Source organism: Mirounga angustirostris, unplaced genomic scaffold (genome assembly GCF_029215605.1).
Source record: "Mirounga angustirostris isolate CCGP_5_RB_7025 unplaced genomic scaffold, mMirAng1.0.hap1 SCAF_7, whole genome shotgun sequence".
Lineage (NCBI taxonomy): Eukaryota > Metazoa > Chordata > Mammalia > Carnivora > Phocidae > Mirounga > Mirounga angustirostris.
Genome location: NW_026991715.1, coordinates 151,054,177 through 151,075,081, shown reverse-complemented (window position 1 = coordinate 151,075,081; position 20,905 = coordinate 151,054,177).

The window sequence follows — 20,905 nt, the reverse complement described above, 5'->3', positions numbered from 1 at the left end:
TGGCGGCAAGAAGGTGACACACACGTGTATCCTTCAGTGACAGTGTTGGGACGCATGCACTGGTGAGTTGGAATTGTCTAGTAAAACCAGAGGGTTAATGGTGCCAATGAAGGGATGGGGTCCAAATACAACTAGAGCCATCAGTCTTCCATGCGAGAGATTGATTTGGTTCTTTTTTATTTTTTTTTAAAGATTTTATTTATTTGAGAGAGAGAGAATGAGAGACAGAGAGCATGAGAGGGAGGAGGGTCAGAGGGAGAAGCAGACACCCCGCCGAGCAGGGAGCCCAATGCGGGACTCGATCCCGGGACTCCAGGATCACGACCTGAGCCGAAGGCAGTCGCTCAACCGACTGAGTCCCCCAGGCGCCCCCGTCTTCTCACTTTCTTCTTCTTTTTTTTTTTTTTTAAGATTTTATTTATTTATTTGAGAGAGAGAGAATGAGAGAGAGAGCGCATGAGAGGGGGGAGGGTTGGGAGAGTCAGAGGGAGAAGCAGACCCCCGGCCGAGCAGGGAGCCCGATGCGGGACTCGATCCCGGGACTCCAGGATCATGACCTGAGCCGAAGGCAGTCGCTCAACCGACTGAGCCACCCAGGCGCCCTGATTCATGTGGTTCTGAGTAAAGTTTATTTCATAGAGTTTGATTCTTTCAATTTAGAATACATTTAGATTCATAGGAAAGTTGCAAGAACATAGTTTCCATAGACCCCGAACCCTGTCTTCTCTATTGCTGGCATACCGTGCTGCATTTGTCAACATTAACGAGCTGGCATGCGTATCTTGTTCATCTCTCAAGTCTCGCATTTTGTTTGAACGTCCTTAGTTTTCCCTGCTGTGCATTTTCTAGTCCAGGATCTCCTCCAGGATATCACATTGCACTAGGGCGTCAGGTCTCCTCAGGGTGCTGTTGGCTGTGTGAATTTCTGCAGCTCTATTTGGTTTTGATGGCCTTGGCAGGTTTTGAAGACTTCTGTTCCACTATTTTGTAGCATGTCCCTTAACTGAGGCCGTCTGCTATTTCTCCCGTGACTACCCACGACAAGGTGCTTGGAAGGAAGACCACGGAAATTACACTTTCATTGCATTCTGCCAACCTGACAGATCACAGTTGGTGCTGACCTTGGCCAACCGGCTGCGGTCACTTTGGTCAGGTTTCTCCCCTGGGATGCCACTCCCCCTTCTGCCTCTCCGCGTACTTCACTCCTAGGAAACCAGTCACTATGCAGAGCACGCACTTAGGAAGAGGGGAATTATGCTTCAACCCTCGAGGTAGAAGCACCTGCACAGAATATGTGGAATTCTTCTACATGCGACGTGTTTCTATTCTTGGTGGAAGAACATTTAAGGGGAAAAGAAAGCAATTTGAGGTCCATCTGAGCAGTCTGCCTTTGAGTTCAAGGTGAGCTCATCAGGTAGACCAAGGGTGGCTGTGGAACGAGGCACAGACTTAGAGGCTGGAGGGCTTGTGAAAGAGGCAGTACTCCATCATACACTGGACTGGGGCTAAGTTTTACCAAGTGATACCAAAGTCTTACCTATGTCTCTGGTAGATGTATGAATAAATAACTTTTTCTTAAGAGGAGATCTTCCTTTGGTGTTTGAAATACAAAGACTACTTAGTCAAATATCTCATATCCTGTGTTTTATAGACAACATATTTATAGATGCACCCAAAATATGACCATGTGATCGCTAAATTTTACTTCAACTGTATTTGTATTATTGGTAATAACTCATCTTTTGGAAAACAGAAAGATCATTCTGTTTTTCTGTTTTCTTTTTGTTTTTCAGATTGGTTTGAGCCAACATTTTTTTGCTTGGGACTTGATGATTTTATCTTTCCTTTCTAGGCTCCCCTGAGTGCAGGAATTAGTGAAGTTTTTAAAGACACATGAATATTCTCAGTCTACCCTTCCCTGTGGGATCCCATGAGGAATGGCTGGGTTCAGGGTGGAATGGCTCTCTCGACCAGGAAGTGGACACATGGTGTTGTTCCTTGAGTCATTGAAGTGTCTGCCCAACTGGCCTTGGGATGCAGATAGAGAGCTAGGTCTCCTTCTCGCATGTAGACATGATCCTCTAATGTGAATGACTGCAGTTGGAGGGGAGACGGGTGGGGACAGTATGGCCCCAGGGGGCCCCCTCCACTCCACACTGGGACCCTTGGGACAACTCTGTGACCTGGAAGCCACGTATGCTCCTCTTCAGGAATGATCTTTTGAAATGCAAGGCTTGTGAACAGTGGGGCAGAAGCTGGCCATAAAGCAATTCTTATATAATGTGGGAAGCTTGGGACACTGCCTCAAGTGAGTGAAAAATGCCTTGACTCTCTGGTATAGCACATACCCATCAGCACTCACTGGGGAAATAAAAGGAAATTAGGCCCACATGGTGCTCATTTCCTCTGTTCCATGACCAGGGACAAAGTCCCAGCACAGCCTCCTCTCTCAAGAAGCCCTGCCTCTCCAAGGTGGTCAGAATGGAGGGTGCCGGGAACAATCCATTACCTTGTTTAGAGATACCTTGTAAAAGCAGGTCTGTGCTGGAGAGCAGCCAGGAGGTGCAGGCACAAGGGGACTGCAAGGTGAGTGCTCTTGTTCCCCAGACATACTGGGGATTGTGCCTCCTTTACAAGCTCCACTTGCTAGTGCTCTCTGGAGAACCCCTCCCAACCACCCCCACCAAGACCTCACAGGTGCTCACAAGGATCGTAAAAGCCAAGACAGCAAGATGGACTTGCACCCTGGGATTCCCTCCACCCCAATTCCGTGAGCATTTCACCCTGTGTAGATGCCCAATGGGGAGAGATGGGGGGAATGGGGTTAGCCCAGGACAGTGTTCATATTTAGAATCTTAAATTGCTCAGCAAAGAAATGATTCATTTGTTACTTCTCAGTCCTTATCCTTCACAATCTGGCTTTTTCTAACACATGTGGAGAGAGGTTTACTTGCGGGGGCCGGGAGGGAGAAGGAAAGCAGTTATAAAACCTTTAAAAATAAAAGCAAACTACCAAAGAAATAGAACAGAATACAGCAGAAGGGACACTTGAGAAGCCTGAGGCCAGGAAGGCAGACTGTGGACACCACACCCTTTCTGAGCCTAAGGTTTCAAAGGGAGGATTTACAGTAAGTCACTTCACATTTCCTGCTGAATGGGTTTATTTTGGATTTTCTATCCCAGTGCTTTATCTCTGGGATCTTAAAGTCCAAGGGCTGCTCTTCTCACTGGAATCCTCCCTTGATCACTTGAGGATAGTGGAAGGAGAGGCCAGCCCAGTGTGCATTTACCAATGCCCTCTGCAAGGAGGCTAATGAGGTGATTAAGTCATTAAAGGCATATGTGCATCTGAAAAGCTGCAGCTCAGACCCTCCAAGAGGGATAAAGACCCAACTCCAACTTTCCCCACACCCACTGAAAAGGTGGTTAATCCATTTAACTCAGTCAAGGCTTTTTTTTTTTTTTTTTTCCTCTTCTTTTCTTTCTTCTTTTTTTAAGGAAAGGAGAAACTAAAGCCTGGAAGCTATTCAGGGATAGTCTTTGAACAAGATAGAATAACAAATGCCTCTTTCTTGGGGGTACCTTGTGAAGAGCAGGATTTCAATAGCCAAAGGCCAAAAGGACTTCAGTAAGTGGTCCAGGGTGGGAACACAATGAGGACCTTGGATTTAGGGGATTTGCCTATCAGGTCATTAGCCTGATTAGTAATCTGACGCCTTTTGATGTGGACCTTTTTAGCACACCTTTTGTCTTTGCTAAATGAAGAGATGGCATTTTGTGTGGTGTTCTCTCCCAGGTGACTCCTCTGGGGTCCCATAGGAGTAGTAGCAAAGCCCTTGCAAAAAACAGATACTTCCTGGCTTTATCTCCCTGACACAGCAAATCCAATTTTCTGACTCTTCATCCTTCTAAGGAAGCCTCTGTCAGAGGAGGAGGAGCGGGAGCAGAGGAGGAAATGGTGATTCTTTTTTTTTAAGAAGTAAGTTATATTATGGGATGAAAATACTGAATTTGTCAATAAGTCACGCTGAACTTGAAATCCATCAGTCGATCACAGTGACAAGCTTCAGTATTAATAAATGCACTAATATCCTTGCAAGTGAGGTGACTTACGCAAGCAGGTCCTGAAAAGAAGGCTCCCACTGGTCAGGCGGTGGCCTTTAGGGCTTGGACCCCGTCCTCACATATGCCCCATAAGCAAGAGCCAAGATGAAAAAGTGTTGGGGCTTCTCTCAAGTCCCACCTAGGTTCAGACTGATGTGCCACTCGCTGGGTGTACTTTGTCCAGTATCTTAGCAAGCATTGGGGGATGAGGTTCAAAGGCTGCTCATAATGCCGGACAGGAGCAAATGATGGGGCAGGGGAGCCAGTCCCCAGAGACCCATGTGCAGCACTCGCTGCAGACCGCAGGCGCTAATTCAGGAATAAGAGCATCTGTCTCCTGTGTAGAAATTGTGTCAGCGCTCAGGACTGTTCGGTAACAATTGTTTCCCGTATTTTTAAAATTTAATGTAATTCATTTTTTGAGTGTGATTTTATTATTTTTTAATTGAGGTATGGTTGGCACACAAAGTTACATGAGTCTCAGGTGTACAATCTAGTGAGTCCACAAGTCTATGCATTATGCAGTGCTCGTCGCAAGTGTAGCTGCCATCCGTCATGATACAACACGATTACCGTACCATGACTCTCTTCCCTGTGCTGTGCCTTACTCATTCCGAACTGGAAGCCAGACCTCCCACTCCCCTTCACCCCTGCTGCCCATCCTCTCCTCTCTGGCAGCCATCAGTTCATTCTCTGCATTTATGAGTCTGTTTCTGCTTTTTGTTTGTTTATTTGTCTGTTCTGTTTTTTTAGATTCCACAGGTAAATGAAATCATGCAGTTTGTCTTTCTCGGTCTGACTTACTTCACTTAGCATTATACTCTCTAGGTCCATCCTTGTTGTTGCAAGTGGCACATCTCATCTTTGTTTTTACAGCTGAGTAATATCTTATATTGTATATAAACACCACATCTTCTTTATCTGTTCATCTACTCATGGATACTTGGGTTGCTTCCATAACTTGGCTATTACAAATAATGCTGCAATAAACATGTTTTTGAATTAGTGTTCTGATTTTCTTTGGGTAAATACCCAGTAATGGAATTACTGGATCATATAATTTTTCTATTTTTTTTTTTTTTTTTGAGGAAGCTCCATGCTGTTTCCATAGCAGCTGCATTACGTTACATTCTGCCCCGTATTTATAGATAGCTCTCTCCCCCGTGGAATAGTGTCATACAATTCACATGTTCAGTATAGATATAGGATGCTTGACCAACTTTTTAACATGTGTGACACGTGGAACTGGATGGTCTGTACAAAGTAAATTCTTTCCCCCACATCCTTTACAAGCATCATGTACACGTGTATGTAATTATGCAACTCTTGGGCAATGCATCCAAGTCCACGCAGTACTCTCTGACCTCCGGGGTAGGTTCCCATGTACCGCTTTTATGCCAGAACCCCCATAAACACACGTGCCACTTCCACAGTCTGGTCTGACCTCTCCTGAGGACCCAGCAGTACTAGATCATGCTGAGTGGGGGGCAGCAGCAACTCACGTCACTCCATCACTACTGCATGAAATTTGATAGTGTTACTTCTGCCTCTTGAAATAGGAAACCCAGAGAAGTCCATAGTAGCAGAAATAATTCCAATAAGCAGCAGGAAAGGAAAAGTCTTAGAAGAAGGAGCTCACCACTTCGGGGGTCCCTGGGTGGCTCTGTTGGTTAAGCATCTGACTCTTGACTTTGGCTCAGGTCTTGATCTCAGGGTCCTGGGATCGAGCCCTGCATCTGACTCTCTGCTCAGCAGGGAGTCTGCTTGAGGTTCTCAGTCTCCTCCTCTGCTCCTCCCCTGTGCTCTCTCTTTCTCTCTCTAAAATAAATAAATAAGTAAATAAATAGATAAATAAATAGTATGTTAAAAAAGAAGAAGAAAAGAGGAGAAGAAGAAGAAGAAGAAGAAGAAGAAGAAGAAGAAGAAGAAGAAGAAGAAGAAGAAGAAGAAGAAGAAGAAGGAGAAGAAGAAGAAGAAGAGGAAGAAGAAGGAGCTCACCACTTCTGGAAGAAAGTTCCTCAAGAAACCAGAGTGGATCCTACTTCAATGAGATACTTCAATGTCCCCAGCCACTGCACCCTTCCCTGGTATGGTCTAAGGACAGCACATGCTAAAAAGGCAGGGTGGTCAGAATGGCCACTGTCTTCTTTGTCACCCTTCCCTTATATTTTCCTGTTTTAGATTTTTCTCCTTCCTTCTTCTCTTTCTTTCCTTTATTTAGTAATTTTATTTTATTAATGTATTATTGTCCCCACTTGCACCTTGGCCCATCAGCCTGTGTCCAGCCATACATCGCTGTCTTCTACTTCACTTGACTTGACTAATGGAAGCTCAGCTGGGCTGAAGTGCACCCTCAGCCTTTTGGGTGAGATGAGCTGCCACACTCACAATGTGGATGGCTGGTCACTTATACGGAGTCTACCTATTTCCTCCCTTACTCTCACTCGGAGTCCTTTCTCATCAGCTCCTTTGTGCTGGGTTGAACTGCTGGTGCCATTGCCATGTGATAGTCGGAGATGTTATAGTCTATACAGAACTAATTATCTTGATTAACTAATTAATTCTGTAAGAGATGTAGCCAACAAACATGGCAGAGAACCTCTAGTGCTCCAGTCAGGAAGTATATCCCAGAGATGAAAAGTACCACCCCTACCCCCAGACCCCGGGGGCTGCTGCTGGGGGCAGAGAGGAAGGAGAGCACCCTTTGTGGAGCGTAGCCTGGGCCAGACCTGTATCATCAGGTAAAATTCAGGTATCACTGAGAGGAAAGTTTGGTTTGAAAGGTACAATGTGCTCAACTACGGGATTATGAGGATAGGTGTTGAAAACCAAGAAACATCAACCACAGGACACGTTTTCACTTGATGACCCCTTTCTTCAAAAGTGGGCTTTGTAAAATGATGACAATATCAGTTACATAATATTGTCTTTAAAAATATTCGACAGAGCAATATTCGGAGAGACACACACAGGAAGGTACATTTGGATGCCTGGACTCTGAATGCTGACTGCATTCCCCACAGATCCTCAACACCAAAGCAATGAAGCTGTTACATATAAATAAAACATGTTTGAGAACCAGTGATGTTCCCATATCCTTTCTCCTATGCCTCTTAGTAAGATGACTGCCTTCCCAGCAAAATATGGGGCAGGTGGGTAGTAGAACCCTGACCTCCAAAGGCCATGGGTGGCAACCTGGCAGGTGCCATGGGGGGCTTCTTCACAGTGAGTACCTACAACTTCAACTGGTTCACTGAAGCATCAGTTGGGATTACACAAAAACTTGTCTATATATAAATTCAGATTCTTCAGCATTAAAACCCCAGTTGGCATATTTTCATAACTTGCTGTCGGAGTCTAAAGATTATTCTAAATCACTTCTGGGCATTGGCAGGAGTACATCGTATCTCACGGTCAAGCTGGTTTTTCTAACTGTACTTGCCATCCTGACTGCCTGACCATATGATCTGGGGACAAGTTGAAGAATACCAGATTTTTGTCCATGTTTCATATTTGCCCATTTTCCCCTTACTCGGATTACTTACCTAGGGAGGGCTTTTTCTCTTGAAAGTCAGCTAAGAACTTTACACAGAAGACTGACTGGTTTCTGACTGGCAGTCTTCCATAGCACATCAATGAGACACTGCATCTTGTAGCTTTAGACATTCTAGGGTTTAGCCTAGGAGACTGGTTATTTCCTTTGTCTTCCCTTGCTTAACCTACCTTGTGAAAGGTAGTTTGCTATGCACGTAGTGACTAGTCTGTACGGTGCTTCATTTCCTATGACTTTTTGAGGTCATTTGATGACAATGGCAACAAAATTAAGTTAGCTTTTATCATGGGGGTCTACCTGGTAGAGATGCCATCCCAGTGGGGACAGTGGAGACAGTAACGGATAATTACATTCTCTCTTTACCAGCCAGTGACCAAAGCCTCTCCTATTCTTTTGCTCACTGCCAATGGCCTGGCAAGTCTTTATTTTATTTCATTTTCTTTTTAATTTTGGCCATTTTCTTTGGACTTGGATCCTAAAATGCATCTTGGATTTCAAAATGTCATGCTGTGAAGAAGACACAAAATTCTTACAAAGTCAGTTTCATTCGGTGTGGTCACTTGGGTTATTGAATTGTGTGTTGGTTGTTTGTTTTGATGAACATCGACAGTCCTAGAGCTTAGAGGGAAGTTTGTGCTGCCTGCCTTCTCCCCCCATCAGGGCGTGTAGCAATGATATCTGCTCTTTGGCCACAGTCTGCCAAACATGGGACCATCTACTCGCAGTCATTCTTTGACCTCAGCTAAACCACCCTTCAACCGTGCTGGTGATAAGCAAGACATTGCTCCTTTCATCCACTGTTGGGCAATGTTTATAGGTTGTTTTAGTGGAGTATTGCATGTTGCAGCCTTTACGTGGGAGCCAGCCCTGCTAAACAGCTGAGGGCGTAGGCAGGGCGAGAGCTTCACGGCTCTGAACTGGACTGAGTGAGATTGGGTGCTGCTGTCATTGGTGGAGGGCGAATTCCATGACCCTGGGCTCATCCACCACCAGACACAAGTCCTGCAGGCTCAGGGGGCCTTTCCTAGGTGAGCTCAGATGTCTCATGCCTTCCCCAAAAGTGGGGGTGAAGAGGTGACTGGCTCTTAAGAGCAGTGCATTTTCTGGACAACTTTTCTTTTTCCCAGGCAAAAATAAACATAGAATGTTTTATTTTACCTGTTTTATTTTCTTTGCAGTTTTTTAAGATTTTATTTATTTATTTATTTGAGAGAGAGAGATGACAGTGGGAGAGGGAGAAGCAGGCTTCCCGCTGAGCAGGGAGCCCTATGCGGGACTCGAACCCAGGACCCTGGGATCATGACCTGACCCGAAGGCAGACGCTTAACCGACTGAGCCGCCCAGGTGCCTATGTGTTTTGTTTTCATTTGGATTTTTAACATATATATAATCTATGACAATTACTCCAAAATATGAGTGTTTGAAGGTATTACTAGCTACTTTAGAAATTTCAGATTTATATCCAGGTGAAAAGAAGACACGTATTGTTTCACTGTGGCTCTGAGATCTGGTGACTGTGGGATGAGGAACTCGAGCCGAAGCTGTGGCTGGAATCCAGCAGTAAGAGCACCACACAGCAGCCCACGCGGCCCCTGGCCGGCCGAACCTCCTGGGTGGTGTTCCCAGGAGCAGGGCCTGGACAGCTCCATGCCTGGGAGCTGGACTGACTTCTGACTCCAGCCAAACCCTGAGCTGGGAAGGCCTTCACGAGCGTTTGGAAAGTTTAATCCCTCTCACTCTCCCTTCTTTTTATTTCTATTAAATATGAAAAATAAAGCTAAAATGTTGACATATTTCCATTTTAGCATAGGTCTGAAAGTCCTAAAATAATAAAACTGTATTTCGAAATAGTCACAGTGTTTAGAATTATTAGACTTTGAGCAGTAGTGAGCAAACCCCGGCCTGGGGCCAAGGCCAATCTGCAGGCTGTTTTGTAAGTAGTTTTATTGGGGCACAGTCAGGCCCATTCGCTAATGGCGTTCCCGAGGCTGCTTTTCTGCAGCGTTGAAGGGAAAGCTGAGCAGTTGTGACCGGGACTGCACGCTTGACAAAAGCTAAAATAATTGCACACTAGCCCTCCACAAAAAGATCAAATCTAACTTACTTATTTCACAAATTACACCATTTGGGTTTAGTGTTGCTAGCTAACCTCTTTCCCACCTTCTAGTAGCACAGACGAATTTTTCTTATTGCACAGCTTTACATGAGCAGAACATGCCGTGTAGACTGTTGTATATGATTTCTCTCATGCAACCTTACCTGTGAGATTCACTCCTGAAAATGCACACACCGTACCTGTGTGTGGAATCCCATGAGTGAATGCACACAGCCTACTTACTCGCTGCGCTGTGTACAGATACTGAGTCATTACAAACAATGCCGGTGTGAGCATTTCTGTGTAGGTCATGAAGTGTACCTATGCTCCCTTTTCTGTAAGGTATTGTATTAGTTAGCTCTTGCTGCATAACAAAATACTCCAGAACTTTGCAATAAAAATAACAAGCATTAATTTCCTCAGAGTTTCTGTGGGTCAGGACACTGGAGGAGATTTAATTGGATGATTCTGGCCCAAGATCTCTCATGAGGCTGCATTAAAGCTCGGGAGTGGTTGGCTGAGACTGTAGTCTCATCAGAAGGACATACTGGGAGGAACTCCCTTTTCAAGCTCAGTCACGTGGCTGTTCATGGGCCTCAAGTCCTCTCTGGCTCTTGGTTGGAGGCTTGCGCTCCTGACCACATAGGCCTCTCTGGAGGCTGCCTGAGTGTCCTGGTGACGTAGTAGCTGATTTCCTCTAGAGCAGGTGATGGTGGGGGGGCAGGCAGTAACAGACAGAGACAGAGAAAGAGAGAGAGAGAGGGATGGAGACACAGTGAGACATGGAGAAATAGAGATGGAGACAGAGACATAGGGACAGAGAGATACACAAGAGAGAGGGTGAGGGAGAGACAGAGACAGCGGAGATGGGACCCACTGTCTTCAATCTTGGAAGTGACAGCCCATCCCTTCTGGTGTATTCCCTTCATTAGAAGTGAGTCTGTGAGTCCAGTCCACACTCATGGGTGGGGCAATCAACGTCCACCTCTTGGAAAGGGACATGTCAGAGAATCTCTGAACATGTTCTAAGATCACACACATACACCTCTTGGAGTAAAGACACTGGCCCACACAGCTCCATGTGTCCCTTTCCATGCAGCAGGTGCTCCATGAGTTCTCTGGGTGGCTGCTTTCACCCATGCCTTCCCCCAGCTCCATGGACTTCAGGTAGCTCCACGTTGTCCTTATTTGCTAATGACAGCCAGTGTGCAAACCAATGGATTTTTTTCAAAACTGACAATGGGAAAGAAAAGACAACCAGTGTGTGTTGCCCTTCTACTAGATATCAAGCCAGTAGCTAGGTAACCAACATACACAATGACTCCAGAAGTTGCCGTTTCCTTAGTCACAGGTGAGCTCCTGTCCAAGGCCTCATAGCCAGCAGCAAAGCCTGCCACTTGGACAGATCCTTTTTTTTTTTTTTTTTAAAGATTTTATTTATTCATTTGACAGAGATAGACATAGCGAGAGAGGGAACACAAGCAGGGGGAGTGAGAGAGGGAGAAGCAGGCCTCCCGCAGAGTGAGGAGCCCGACGCGGGGCTCGATCCCAGGACTCTGAGATCATGACCTGAGCCGAAGGCAGACGCTTAACGACTGAGCCATCCAGGCGCCCCTGGACAGATCCTTCTAACGGCCATGCTCAGACCCTTACCCTACACTACCCTGCAAGACTCCTTAAAACTTGTGTCGAGGGCGCCTGGGTGGCTCAGATGGTTAAGCGTCTGCCTTCGGCTCAGGTCATGATCTCAGGGTCCTGGGATCAAGTCCCGCATCGGGCTTCCTGCTCCTTGGGAGCCTGCTTCTCCCTCTGCCTCTCTCTCTCTGTCTCTCATGAATAAATAAATAAAATCTTAAAAAAACAAAACAAAACAAAACAAAACAAAAAACTTGTGTCGAGCCAGTGGAAGCAGGTTGTTGGGCGTGACTCCATGGGCCTGGGGTCGTGTTGCCCCATCTCAGGTCAGTTCTGGTGGGGCAGCCCTTCCCCCACAGCCGCGCCTTTCACCAGAGCCTGGCTTCTCCTTCTTCACCTGTTCCATTCTTGAGTGGAAATGACTTTGATGTAGCTGGGTGTGGGCTGTGCCTTATGAAGTTGGGGGGATGCCTGATCTGTGCCAGCATGGTGGGCTGGGAGGAGGAGAGGCCTGCCCTGCCCACTTTAATGCCCGGGGGGCGGTGAGCCTTCTCCCTCCTGAACCTTCACTCAGCTGGGCACAGGCAAGAGGCACGGGAGGTGCAGGAAGAGAAAGTTCAAAAGTCCTCATCTGACCTGGTCCTGTGCACCAGGAAGAGAGCTTTCTGGGGAGAAAGGCAGCCAGGGAGGTAAGCGGCGACGTATTGAGGAAAGGAGGCTGCATATAACACTTCTGAAATCCAGCAGTTTAAGCTGATCACAACTAAAAAATAAACAAATAAATGTTTGGGGCGTTCAATACCAATACCACGCTTTTACCTAGCTGCACAGAACATTCCTGAGCTCTAGTATTTGCCTGACAACTGTTCACACAAGGGCGTGCTCTAAGGAGGATATCTCTATGGACCCAAGAATGTGAGGCGGTGAGTTGAATACCAGTGAGTGTGATGGACGCCAACCAGTATCTACTTGAAACACGACGTAAACATGGCACAAACACAAGTCTGTCAGTGCTTCCTGGTTGTTTGTGATTAGCCCACAGTCACCTGCTCGTAGTGCATGCGCGAGCTGTGGCCCCATCCCCTCCGAAAGCATATGGCAGAACACTCTCCTGCCCAGAGGATCGGTGTAGCTAACGGCATGGTTACCCTTTTATAGCCACTTCTTATTTGCAAATAATTTCTTCTTCAAGACTATGCAAGATTTCAAAGGGAAATTCCTTCCCTGAAGTTAAATGTAGGCAAATTACCCCGTTAGAAAATCTGGCACAATAATCTTGATAGTATCGTGGCTATTTCGTCTGTCCCCAAAATTGAAATATACTATTTGCATTTGTTTTGCACTATTTCTTGCATTTTTATTTGTTGTATTGCATCACCAGATAAACGTGTTTGAAACTGTGACAAACCGTGATGGAGTGTCCAGCGAGTATATAGATATCGGGTTTCGTATATAATGACTACATATCTTATGCATATTTAAAAACACACTTCATATGTGTAGCTAGATCTTCCCATAAGATGAGTTTTTGTCATTTCTTTTGCACAGAGCTCTTTAACAATACTTTATGGCTCTCATGCTTGTTTCACTGTTGACGGAACAAGATATATTCTTGAGTAATTAATTAAGGTAGGAGTAACTAGGTTGGTTTTTGTTCAACTTGAAACAAGTCTTACAGTCCTCATTAAGCCTGTATTAATACCCATCAAGTATATTTTGTCTTTCCCCTGAACACTGAGCGCTTAGCCGTGGGCCTGCCGGACCAGCCCCCAGACTCAGGACCAGGTACCCTCTCTCCTCCGACGGGCGCTCCCTCCACACACGTCCAGCTGTCCACGCCGTTCAGCCTTGACGTCTCTGACACCCAGGTCTTCCCTCAAAATTTATTGGCCCCTTTATCTTTTGCAGAGAATCCCAGCAGTTTTAATGGTGGATCATTTTTCATGAAAGCAGAGAGGTTTTTTTTTGAATGAGCTTCCATTTTATTAGTCTGTCTGGAAGGGTTTTTAAGGGTACTCGTTTACACCGCTGGAAAATTTACCATAAATTTTCATGAGAGAAGACTTTGGGTTGCAAACAGAAGTGGCCTGTGTGAAGTTCGCCGTGAGCCCCTTTCCACGGATCTGCTGTGGCTGAAGTAAAGTCCCTCAGGGACCCTCCAGAAGTCCTGCTTTGTTGCCGCCCTCTATCTGGCTTTATTTTGGAAGGAAAGTGCTTCTAGGTGACCTTTCTACCAATATCTTTGCCTGCAAGGAGATCAGACACCCAGATATGGCCCACGATAAGCCAGTCCATGAGAGTGGACTCGGTTTGGCCCGTGAACACAGCAGCCGTGGGAGAGAGGGCCTTGTGAGCACAACCCTCCACAGTGAGGTGCGTCCGAGGGCCGGCTCGCGCTGTCTGCCCCTCGGACCCTGCAAACAGTCTGGGAAAACCTGAGCACCAGCAGAGACCACAGAGCCGCTGCTCCCGTGAAGGTGCTCAGAGCCGGGGCTGACGGGACCTGCATGCGGGGTCCCTGCACGCAGCGCCCTCGGCAGGGGTCCGGTGATGTGCCAAGTGGGAATGGGCGAACAATAGCACCACTGCTCGGAAACACCTCCCAGGAGCTGACGAATCGACGGTGAGAAGGGCCCATGGGAGGCTCACGGCCTCTGGGGGCAGAGGTGAGGAGCCACGTCCAGCATGCAGGCGGGCCAGGGCGCCCTCTCCCAGCCCACCACACAGGAGGGACCACCGTGCTCCCCTCCCCGGCCCACTGGTTGCCAGAAGACGTTGTGTGGCGTGGGGATCACTATCCCCACTCTGCAGGATGGCTGGTAGCAGGTGGATCTGCAGAGCCAATGCCTCAGCCCAGGAGGAGAAATCCGAACTTCTCACCACCGCACGCGTGGGTCCCGCTGGCCCCCACATCCTCCTCCAGGCCCGCGTTGGAGAGGAGCGTCAGGCCCGTGGGCTGTTGTTAGGGTCAGGGGGCCAGGAACTGCTCATCTAGGAGACCGGCTGCCATTCAGCAAGCCCCTGAGAAGCATTTCTGGGGAATCCCATCGGTTTCCCTAAAGTGCACAGTTTCACTATCTCTGGAGTGAGCACCTTTGCGGCAAGCCCCCCGAACTATTGGAGTCAATCTCCTGAACTGCGGGCACTCCTCTCAGGGTCCGGGGCTTGTGGCTTAGCTTAGAGCACCCACTCGGACAGGTGTCTCCCCTTCCAACCTTCGTTTGGGGCTCCTGGGTCTCACCTTGCCAGGGACAACGTCTCTCCGTTCTGCAAACCGGAGGAGGGAGGCCGAGGCGGGCCACCTTCTGCTCTCGGACCCTGCTCAGCAAGGGAATGCAAAGCACTGAATTCCTGCAGACATACACAAAAGATACACTTGTTCAGAACGTAAGAAGTAAGTCGTGTTTGTTACAGCCACTTTGACGAATCAAAAAATATTTGTGAATATTTAAAAGTGAAAGTGCATTTATATATTAAAATCTTGCTTCGGGCACTCACAACTGCCTCTGGCCTAATGTCTTATTCATCGTGATGTCCAACTTAGAGGAATGAGATGCTAGATCCATTGCGGGGGCACAACGGTGTTTCAACACAGACGAGTCGGCTAGGGCAGCTGAGAAAGGTCAGAGCACCACATACTGCAATAAACACTGCTGGCTCAGAACCGTGCCCTCCAGGGCTGAGGAAGTACTGGGGGCAATGTGCGCCCCTTCACCTGCCCAGCTGCGGCCCCTTCCGTGTCTGTGACTTCAGAAGCCCGAATGCTGACCCAGCGAAGAGCGTGGTGGAGATTTTGCAAAACCACCAAAACAATCCTTCAGTGCCTGTTTTAGATGGAAAAATCTGTAATTTTCCATTTACCTTCGAATAACTTACTAAGTAATAATCCCTCTACCGAGCATTTTAATGCAGCTCTTGGAAGGATGTTTTAACACGGAAGCATACAGTCCTGGGCGTGTTTGCATCTTTCTTTATGTGGCGGGGATTCTAGTCCATTCTCTTCTAAGGCGGTTCAGTCTAGAACCAGCGTGGGGTGGAAGGAGGGTTCGTCCCCGGAACCACGGTCCCCAGCGCAGCAGGGACGGGGTTCTCAGTCACCCTTTCCCCGTGCTCGGTGACTCCACGGCCAAGGACTGATTTGTTTTTCAAAGACTCCGAGCCCTTCACTTCCCACTAAAATTTATACGGTTTGCTAATTGCCTGCACATCAGGAAGGGCCGGCTGCAATTTCCTCTCACCGCACAGGGGAGGCTCGGGGCTGGGGCTCTCCCGTCGTCCACCATCCCCGGGGGAGCCGAGGGCCCTGGCGAGCCCCGGGTGTGGGGCCGGCCTCTGGGAGGCACGGAGTGTTGGCACAATGCTCCCTTTTCTACTCAAAACAAGTTTTGCTGGCTTTGGCATTTTGATCTAATGAAAGACTAATAAGTCCAGAAATTCAAATTTCAGCACCGTTCTGTTCTTTTTTAACCACCAGGAATAACAATAATCACTATTTCTCCTTTAAAAATGTAGAATTCAGCTAAATTAAGTTCACAGACTTTTTCTTGGACTTATTTTAATTTGGCTTTAATGTTCTAAGTCTCAATCTTGAAACATTTTTATCTCTGGTTTCAGTTAAACTAATAAAATATTACTATATTAATAATTGCTGCCCACTTTATTAAGGGCTATAGACATCAAATCCTTTATAAGCAAGAAGAGTAAGCCCTTGGGCTCTAAATACTTTTGGCAAATAAGTCCTTAAGATATAATTGAGTATAACATAAGGTCTGACTTAAAACACGAATTAAAATTAAGGGCACCACTTCTATTTGCAAATCGTTAAAGGGCTAACTTGGAAGATGATTCTTTTTTTTTTTTTTTTTAAGATTTTATTTATTTATTTAATTGACAGAAAGAGACAGCTAGAGAGGGAATACAAGCAAGGGGAGTGGGAGAGGGAGAAGCAGGCCTCCCGCCGAGCAGGGAGCCCGATGTGGGGCTCGATCCAGGACCCTAGGATCATGACCCGAGCCGAAGGCAGTCGCTTAACGACTGAGCCACCCAGGCGCCCCCAGAAGATCATTCTTGTGCTGACACTGCAATAGGGACTCACCGAAATTCAAGGTCTCGTGTTGGAGGTGAGCCTCAAAATCCTTTGTGCAGATGGCCAGGACCTTCAATATTGCCAAGCCGTTTCATATAAACCTGCAGTGTCTAAGGTGGCGAATGGGGAGCATGAAGGAAATGGCACACTCAGTTAAGACGATTCACAAGCTGCCTTGGGAGAAAGAGTACAGTTCAGGGAACATGCCCTAACCATAGGTGCTTTGGGAACCCTGGGTGAGTGGTTGCCTCCTCAACCAATACTATGCAGACTGAGATCAATTCTGCAAACGGAATTGATAAAGGAGGTGGGAGGGGGTAGGAGCCTGGGTCACCACCAAGTCCCTCCCGCAAGCTAGCAAGACGGAGCCCCCCTCATTGAATTGTGAGGGCTCGGGGCTAACTGACAGATGATGCCAAGGTTATTCCAGTTCTCCAAGAAATTACCAAGAAGGAAAATTAGATTCATGCATAAACTGCTATAACGTTAGCAAGAGAGACTATGGTCCTTGACAAAAGTAATACATGGATAAAGCATCCTGGATGTGAATCCCCTGCTTAGGGAAGAGGCATTTAATAAATACAAATACAAATGGTGTACTTATTAGTGTACATGATACTTTAATTCCATGCTTTCTTAGTCCATTACACTCAGATAGGTGATTAGAAGCATTTGTTTTTAAATCGCATTTTCTCTTTTACCATTTTCCCCTCTAAGTGTTTATTTTATAAAATCATAGAATCGGAAAGAAAATCTTGAGGTCCTCTAGTCCATTCCCTCAAAAACTGGCAGAAGTGTCAGCTGGTGTTTGGAGACGTGGAGTAAGCGGTACAGAGCCCGTCAGCCTTGTAAACACAGATACACACACATGTGCACACATACACACGCGTGCACAGACACAGAGACATGCACGCATGTGAGCACGCATGTGCCCACAGGGTTGGTTCTCACCCAGGAATGGAAGCTGACTCAGCACCGGACCCAGAGACTCACATGGCTCCTGTCTGAACTCCTCTTCTCCCTCTTTCCATTTATTCCCCCACATCTCCTCTAGGCATATTGTTCTTATCATTTTTCTACTGCTGATTGTCTTGTTCAGTGTAGCCAGGAGGAAAGATCCATCCTGCTCATCAACCCTGTGGAAAGGGAAGCTCCTTCTTTGAGCATCCCTCTACCCAACCCAGTGATGGCCGCAGATGGACCTGCTGGGTCCCTTTGTGTCATTGCAAGACTGGTGAGGGACGGTTATGTCCAAGCTGGGTCATGTTGCCCCTCCTCCTCAGGGCAGAGCATCGTGACCAACAGACTCATTCAGCCACAGGGGAAAGAGAAGGGCAAGTTCTTGAAGAAAGGCATGTGAAGTAAACAAAACATCTGCCATCAACTTCCCATGGCACTTTGGTGAAGGCGGCTGGTTGAGATGCCAACTCTCTGGGTCTGGACCCATTGTTCTTTTGACCAGAACACCTCACCTTCCAGAGACGTGAGTCTAAGGCAGGCAAAGGTCATACTCTACTGCTATGAGCAAGATGAATTGGAACTCTGGAGCAAAACAGAACTTGAGCTCACAAACATACCTACACAATTAGACTACTCCTTGTATTCTATGCCATAGTCTCCTACCAAACATCAGCTACTTAAGTAAACAATGTGCAATCACGTGAGCACTAGGTGAAGGCCAAATGTCCAGTCTTGGTCTTCCTGTGTCTGCCATGCCTCGGAGACCTGGTTCCAATAACCTCCAAGTCTGGATCCTTCCCTTCCATATGGCCATCTCTTACCCCAGGCAGAGGTAGAAAATGTGGCAACTGGACTCCACCCTCCCCCCCCAAATTATAGGGTTTAAGAACCAGACGCTTATGAAATTTGAGCAGAAAATGCATTTCATCGTTTTTCCTGGCATGAGGACAGCCAGCGCTGGTCCCAGGCTATACAGATTTGTATGTGTAGACGGGGTCTCCGAGGTTAGGTCGGGACCTAATGGAACACATGGAAAAGTTTAAGAATATACTGTGTGTGTTTCTTAGACATCTGTGTCTGTCTTTCATGTTGCTATTCCATTTGCCCAAAAATTCTCTCTCCTCTGTCCTCATTTGCTGTTCCAAAGATGGAAGCCTGTAGAAAAACAAGCATCTCAGGAAACGATGAGCTACCCTTGGCATCCAATTATCTCTCTCTCTCTCTCTCTCTCTCTCTCTCGCTCACTGGCTCAATACTGAAAAGTTGATAAGCCATGTGCATCCCAAGGAGTTGTATGGCAGTGCCCACCTAGCTTGCTCATATGGGGGTCACTACAGAGGTGAAGGCCAGTAAACCTTACCAAAAGATACTCCCTACTTTTAAAAGCATACAATACCATGTTCTACTTCTAGAAATTTTAAAACACACTGAAGCTCTTACAAAAGCTTGCAAGAACCTCGCCTGTGGCCCAGCGAGCACACGGAGTGAGCGGTGGTGGTGCAGGGCGTGGGGTCTCTGGATGGCTGAGTGTGCGGCCATGCGTGGAGAGCTGAGGATGGAAGAGGGGAGGGCAGGAGGGCAGAGGCGGGGAGTGCGCTACTGTGTGAGGCAAGGACAGAGCACAGCCACACCATGTCCTCGCCATGCCCTTTTCCCGTGTAGTGGGGATTAGCGGGCAGATTTGTATTAGGTCAAGAGCAGGTCACAGTTCAGAAGGATCGATCGTTTCTAGACCTGCTCCCAGGGTCTGCTCTGTTCTTACCTTTGTGCTGGCAAATCGTATGGCCAACACCCCTGGCTTCACGTTACCCCAGAACTGCAGGTGGAGAGAAAAGACAAGGAAGTAAAGTCACTTGTGAAGAACGCACAGCTCACACTTGTGAAGAAGACTTTCTGGCTCAGGGCAAGCCCTTAACCCCAGATGATCCCAGATCTACAACCTTGGGAAGAAGCCTCCAACACACAACTGAACCATGTGTCCTAAAGGGCCAGGTATTTGACGCAACAGTCTCTGCTATCCTGTCTGGCTCAGGGCAGTGTGCCCTTTATTATAAAGAGATGAATGAATGAATGACCAGATGGGAAATATCCTGGCAATCTGGTTGAGTGTGACCCCTCTGGACTTCAGAGTCCCTAGACTGCATCTTCTCTTGCTCTACCCTGTAGCCTGCACAGTGGGTTTGAGAGCCGACTTGGGATCCCATGTCTGCTCTGCCATAGGCTGGGGGTGCTTGCTGAATGACCCCACAAACTCCAGTCTGCTGCCTCCTGTTAAGGGCATGATCTCGGAAAGGTGATGGGGTGGGCCAACAATGTTCAGGGATCCAGATGACTAGTAGCCACCTACATGCAGCCCCATAGCCAAGGGGACACTTAGAGCTCCCAGCATCCCCAGGCTGACTTTTTGTGAGTCCAGCCTCAGAACTCACTCCACCTCCCAAGAAGCACATAGGACATTGCCCTTTGTGGTTTGGGAAAGATGAGCTCATGAGAGAAGGCACTTAATGGTGTCTGTCACAGGGCAAGAGCTTAATAAATGACAGGTGTTATTTCACACCATAAATCAGATCACAGTTACAGGTGCATGCTGAACACCCTATCTCCAGACACGGCACTAAAGAAAATCCATGAGAGAACACTCATGTGGGGTGTATTTTAAATATCAACGTTATTAAGATGATATCTGTGTTAAACTGACACCACCAGTATGCACAGTGTATCCATGTAACTTGCAAATAAAAAATTCTAGGTGTGTCACCAACATTATTAGAAGTCTAAACACCCCCGACCCACACACACACACAGCAGTAAGCAGATGAATCATGATTGAATTCATATACCTTGGAAATGAGTCTCAGTGGAGCATGCTGTGGTCAGACCGCAGAGCAAGTGCTCGGCACCGAGTACATCTTCAAAGAGATGGGCTGTTCTTCTGTTCTCATGTCATCCAGGAGGTTAGTCCTGGGAGAGCCACCCGTGGCAGAATGGCTAGGTGCTGAGGTGCTTGCTCTGAGAGCGGACAGCCCAGGAGAGCCAGAAACACTGCTCCCGGACGTGTCCCCTGCAGTGGGCTGGGAAAGGAATCCACAGGTGCCACCGTCTTCCGGACATCCTCCACCACTGCCAATTGTCTGCAGCAAGGGGTCTTGAGGCTCGAGTGGAGGAGACAGTGCAGGAAGATGGGACCCCATGCTGACCCCCAGTGTCACCCAGCATCTGCCTGTGTCTTTTACCAAGGTACAGTTGGGGCAGCTTACCTGGGTGCTGCACTTGGGAACAAGAACCTGGGAGGAGGAGCTGAGGACGAGGAGGACAAGCAGGAGCCAAAGGAAAGAACAGAAGAAAGCAGCCGCACCTCCTGGCTGGCAGTTCACCTGTATAGGTCGGTACGTGGAGGGAGACAGAGGTGGCCTGGCTCACATTTTCCTTTGGCCTGTCCCTGGGGAGATATGATGACCCATCTGTGCAGGGA